Here is a 6,145-nt window from a genome sequence, read left to right on the forward strand (position 1 = left end):
CCAACCCACCACCTGACACCAGCCAAACGTACATCCTGATTTGACACATCTCTGGCAACCTAACCCACGTTGGCCCTTAACCTAACCCACGTTGGCCCTTAACCTAACCCACGTTGGCCCTTAACCTAACCCACGTTGGCCCTTAACCTAACCCACGTTGGCCCTTAACCTAACCCACGTTGGCCCTTAACCTAACCCACGTTGGCCCTTAACCTAACCCACGTTGGCCCTTAACCTAACCCACGTTGGCCCTTAACCTAACCCACGTTGGCCCTTAACCTAACCCACGTTGGCCCTTAACCTAACCCACGTTGGCCCTTAACCTAACCCACGTTGGCCCTTAACCTAACCCACGTTGGCCCTTAACCTAACCCACGTTGGCCCCTAACCTAACCCACGTTGGCCCCTAACCTAACCCACGTTGGCCCCTAACCTAACCCACGTTGGCCCCTAACCTAACCCACGTTGGCCCCTAACCTAACCCACGTTGGCCCCTAACCTAACCCACGTTGGCCCCTAACCTAACCCACGTTGGCCCCTAACCTAACCCACGTTGGCCCCTAACCTAACCCACGTTGGCCCCTAACCTAACCCACGTTGGCCCCTAACCTAACCCACGTTGGCCCCTAACCTAACCCACGTTGGCCCCTAACCTAACCCACGTTGGCCCCTAACCTAACCCACGTTGGCCCCTAACCTAACCCACGTTGGCCCCTAACCTAACCCACGTTGGCCCCTAACCTAACCCACGCTGCACCTTAACCTAAGTTACGCTGCACCTTAACCTAAGTTACGCTGCACCTTAACCTAAGTTACGCTGCACCTTAACCTAAGTTACGCTGCACCTTAACCTAAGTTACGCTGCACCTTAACCTAAGTTACGCTGCACCTTAACCTAAGTTACGCTGCACCTTAACCTAAGTTACGCTGCACCTTAACCTAACTTACACTGCACCTTAACCTAACTTACACTGCACCTTAACCTAAGTTACACTGCACCTTAACCTAAGTTACACTGCACCTTAACCTAACTTACACTGCACCTTAACCTAAGTTACACTGCACCTTAACCTAAGTTACACTGCACCTTAACCTAAGTTACACTGCACCTTAACCTAAGTTACACTGCACCTTAACCTAAGTTACACTGCACCTTAACCTAAGTTACACTGCACCTTAACCTAAGTTACACTGCACCTTAACCTAAGTTACACTGCACCTTAACCTAAGTTACACTGCACCTTAACCTAAGTTACACTGCACCTTAACCTAAGTTACACTGCACCTTAACCTAACTTACACTGCACCTTAACCTAACTTACACTGCACCTTAACCTAACTTACACTGCACCTTAACCTAACTTACACTGCACCTTAACCTAACTTACACTGCACCTTAACCTAACTTACACTGCACCTTAACCTAACTTACACTGCACCTTAACCTAACTTACACTGCACCTTAACCTAACTTACACTGCACCTTAACCTAACTTACACTGCACCTTAACCTAACTTACACTGCACCTTAACTGTCACATGTAACGTCACAGGAATGTAGCTTTGCCTAACAGCAACCCTCTGAACATAGTTCACTGCTTGGATCCTCTGGTGTCATGTGTATTTCTTGATGCCATGGTGCGTACCCTCACATAAAGGTCTTTCGAGTGTTGCGTACTTTCTACACAGTCCCGCTAACCACTGGAAGGGTGTACCGCTACAGAACGAATATCGCCCTCCCCTCCTGCCCTTCCAAGCTGGTCGGTCAGGCGTTTGTTTGTGAAATGAGCCTTGCAGCTGTTCAGTTGCATTCGGTTGTCGATGCAGTCAGTGTACGTTGTGGTACGGCCTGTGTGGACTGTCCGCTGATGTACGCGTAACCCACACTGATCATCCGTCGTTACGTACTGAGTGACATAATGTGGCACATGCTTGACCGTACACCGGCTGCGCCCTACAATGGCGAATCATAAGGGCCATATGTTGTGCACGATGCTACTTGTCTCGTCTCCCCATTACAGCGAGATTGCACTGTTGTACGCCGTACAGACATGTGGTAAGTAGGTACGGACGAAAGTATTGCATGTTGGCCCTCCCCCCCCCCCCCCTCCTCCCTCTGCCGGGAATCAGCGTGAGCCGTCTGTTGATGTAGCGACGAGGGTTTTCCTATTTAATCGTATTGCCCCACACAACATGATAGCACGGTGGACCGCGTTCCACATCTGCGACATGCTACAGAGGCCGGTTGACAGTCGACCGCGCAAGGGACATTGCACACGTGCGCGGACCATCTTCCACGTGTTCTCTCGTGTACATGCCGCAGTGTGTATGTGGGCTGATGTAGCGTGTCGTGACACATAACATGCAGGCATGCCAGAATCGTAGATTTCGCAAATGTAGATTGACGTATACGTTTGCTGCCAAAGATCCGCAAATGAACTGGAAATCAGTTGTTGAGCGGTTGTTCGCGCTGCAGGTGCATCGGTGATAGCGACGATCGGTACATCTGTGAACCGGTTGTTTCGGCGGTACCCGCCATGCCCCCGAACCTGAGTTGGCCATGTGGGTATGAAGCGATACGAGGCTGTGGCTTGGCGGGACAGTCCCCGGCCGGTGAGGGGGGGCCGCCCGGCGTGCTGGCCGCGCGCTGCGTGAGCGCACGCACTACAGCCGGCTGGTGGGGGGCGCCCAGTGGCAGGAGCGCCGGCCGACGGGCCCGGCTGGCGTCCCAGCTATGCGCCGGCGCACCCTGCGCGCGGCGCCAGGCGGCCAAAGTGGGTTCTGCCGAGCCCGGTGCGAAGCGCGGTGGACATCTGCAGTGTGCTGGTCCGATTGCGGACTGTGTGCGTTGAGGATGCGCCGCCGCCCGGCACTCGGCGTCGCGACGCCGTCTGCTGCTCGGTCGCCCCCAGCGGTTCTCGCAGGTGGTTTGTATCGCAGCTCTGCGGACGTGTTGGCGCGTGCGCTGTGCTGGGAGAGTTCGCTTCTGCACCCAAGTGGGGCTTTGCCCTTCTGTGGCGCTGGCGTTGGAGCTGCCGGTCACCGTAGGTGGCGCGTGTTGTTTCCCGCCGGCAATGCCACGACAGCACGCTCCCGGGCCTCTGTCGGCAGCGGCAAGCTCAGTTGGGAGCACGGGTGTTCGCACTGAAAGCGTCTACTCGCCTATCTCCGGGCGATTGCGCCTCTCTCGAACCCGACCAAGTACTTAGGACGGCGCTGCGCGCCGCCGGGACCTGAGAGGGTTTCGAGGTGTATCGTGCAGGGGAGCTCAGCCTCCTCCTGTTTGCAGAATAATTGAGCGGACGCTTGCGTGTTCGCGCGGGCCCTCGGGACACACTCCCGGGCGGCCGGCTGCTCAGCTCTCGTTGACGCAGCTCCCTGGTTGATCCTGCCAGTAGTCATATGCTTGTCTCAAAGATTAAGCCATGCATGTCTCAGTACAAGCCGCATTAAGGTGAAACCGCGAATGGCTCATTAAATCAGTTATGGTTCCTTAGATCGTACCCACGTTACTTGGATAACTGTGGTAATTCTAGAGCTAATACATGCAAACAGAGTCCCGACCAGAGATGGAAGGGACGCTTTTATTAGATCAAAACCAATCGGATTGGCTCGTCTGGTCCGTTTGCCTTGGTGACTCTGAATAACTTTGGGCTGATCGCACGGTCCTCGTACCGGCGACACATCTTTCAAATGTCTGCCTTATCAACTGTCGATGGTAGGTTCTGCGCCTACCATGGTTGTAACGGGTAACGGGGAATCAGGGTTCGATTCCGGAGAGGGAGCCTGAGAAACGGCTACCACATCCAAGGAAGGCAGCAGGCGCGCAAATTACCCACTCCCGGCACGGGGAGGTAGTGACGAAAAATAACGATACGGGACTCATCCGAGGCCCCGTAATCGGAATGAGTACACTTTAAATCCTTTAACGAGTATCTATTGGAGGGCAAGTCTGGTGCCAGCAGCCGCGGTAATTCCAGCTCCAATAGCGTATATTAAAGTTGTTGCGGTTAAAAAGCTCGTAGTTGGATTTGTGTCCCACGCTGTTGGTTCACCGCCCGTCGGTGTTTAACTGGCATGTATCGTGGGACGTCCTGCCGGTGGGGCGAGCCGAAGGCGTGCTTGCGCGTCCCGAGGCGGACCCCGTTGAAATCCTACCAGGGTGCTCTTAGTTGAGTGTCTCGGTGGGCCGGCACGTTTACTTTGAACAAATTAGAGTGCTTAAAGCAGGCAAGCCCGCCTGAATACTGTGTGCATGGAATAATGGAATAGGACCTCGGTTCTATTTTGTTGGTTTTCGGAACCCGAGGTAATGATTAATAGGGACAGGCGGGGGCATTCGTATTGCGACGTTAGAGGTGAAATTCTTGGATCGTCGCAAGACGAACAGAAGCGAAAGCATTTGCCAAGTATGTTTTCATTAATCAAGAACGAAAGTTAGAGGTTCGAAGGCGATCAGATACCGCCCTAGTTCTAACCATAAACGATGCCAGCCAGCGATCCGCCGCAGTTCCTCCGATGACTCGGCGGGCAGCCTCCGGGAAACCAAAGCTTTTGGGTTCCGGGGGAAGTATGGTTGCAAAGCTGAAACTTAAAGGAATTGACGGAAGGGCACCACCAGGAGTGGAGCCTGCGGCTTAATTTGACTCAACACGGGAAACCTCACCAGGCCCGGACACCGGAAGGATTGACAGATTGATAGCTCTTTCTTGATTCGGTGGGTGGTGGTGCATGGCCGTTCTTAGTTGGTGGAGCGATTTGTCTGGTTAATTCCGATAACGAACGAGACTCTAGCCTGCTAACTAGTCGCGTGACATCCTTCGTGCTGTCAGCGATTACTTTTCTTCTTAGAGGGACAGGCGGCTTCTAGCCGCACGAGATTGAGCAATAACAGGTCTGTGATGCCCTTAGATGTTCTGGGCCGCACGCGCGCTACACTGAAGGAATCAGCGTGTCTTCCTAGGCCGAAAGGTCGGGGTAACCCGCTGAACCTCCTTCGTGCTAGGGATTGGGGCTTGCAATTGTTCCCCATGAACGAGGAATTCCCAGTAAGCGCGAGTCATAAGCTCGCGTTGATTACGTCCCTGCCCTTTGTACACACCGCCCGTCGCTACTACCGATTGAATGATTTAGTGAGGTCTTCGGACTGGTACGCGGCATCGACTCTGTCGTTGCCGATGCTACCGGAAAGATGACCAAACTTGATCATTTAGAGGAAGTAAAAGTCGTAACAAGGTTTCCGTAGGTGAACCTGCGGAAGGATCATTACCGACTAGACTGCATGTCTTTCGATGTGCGTGTCGTGTCGCGCAACACGCTACCTGTACGGCAGTAGCCGTGCGCCGCGTGCGGAACCACGCGTGCCTCTCAAAACTAGCGCAAGTGTTGTTGTGTGGTACGAGCGCTGAAGCTCTGGAGCGGCTGGCCTGCGGCACCTGGCGCCTGGCGCCGGTTTTGAATGACTTTCGCCCGAGTGCCTGTCCGCTCCGGTGTGGAGCCGTACGACGCCCATCGGCCGTCAGGCCGTTGGACACAAAGTAATGGAACAGGGGCCGTCAAACGCCTCAGTCCCGCCTCTGCAACTGTCTTGAAAGAGACGGTGGAGAACTGAAAAGATAAAGATCACCCAGGACGGTGGATCACTCGGCTCGTGGGTCGATGAAGAACGCAGCAAATTGCGCGTCGACATGTGAACTGCAGGACACATGAACATCGACGTTTCGAACGCACATTGCGGTCCATGGATTCCGTTCCCGGGCCACGTCTGGCTGAGGGTCGGCTACGTATACTGAAGCGCGCGGCGTTTGTCCCGCTTCGGGCGCCTGGGAGTGTCGTGGTCGCCTGTGTGGCCGGCCGCGTCTCCTTAAACGTGCGATGCGCGCCCGTCGCCTGGCGGTTCGCATACCGGTGCTTTCTCGGTAGCGTGCACAGCCGGCTGGCGGTGTGGCGTGCGACACCTCGTACAACGACCTCAGAGCAGGCGAGACTACCCGCTGAATTTAAGCATATTACTAAGCGGAGGAAAAGAAACTAACAAGGATTCCCCCAGTAGCGGCGAGCGAACAGGGAAGAGTCCAGCACCGAACCCCGCAGGCTGCCGCCTGTCGTGGCATGTGGTGTTCGGGAGGGTCCACTACCCCGACGC

General features: G+C 54.7%; 2 non-coding genes across 2 annotated transcripts; both read left to right on the top strand.

Annotated features, from left to right (window-relative positions):
• Nucleotides 1-3,375: 3,375 nt before the first annotated feature.
• LOC126329408 (small subunit ribosomal RNA) lies at nt 3,376-5,268 on the top strand. The gene has a single exon (XR_007562275.1). It is a non-coding gene; the product is annotated as a small subunit ribosomal RNA (ribosomal RNA).
• Nucleotides 5,269-5,623: 355 nt separating this feature from the next.
• Nucleotides 5,624-5,778, top strand: LOC126329403 (5.8S ribosomal RNA). The gene has a single exon (XR_007562270.1). It is a non-coding gene; the product is annotated as a 5.8S ribosomal RNA (ribosomal RNA).
• The last annotated feature ends 367 nt before the right edge of the window (nt 5,779-6,145 follow it).

The sequence above is a fragment of the Schistocerca gregaria genome, unplaced genomic scaffold (assembly GCF_023897955.1).
Source record: "Schistocerca gregaria isolate iqSchGreg1 unplaced genomic scaffold, iqSchGreg1.2 ptg001181l, whole genome shotgun sequence".
Classification (NCBI taxonomy): domain Eukaryota; kingdom Metazoa; phylum Arthropoda; class Insecta; order Orthoptera; family Acrididae; genus Schistocerca; species Schistocerca gregaria.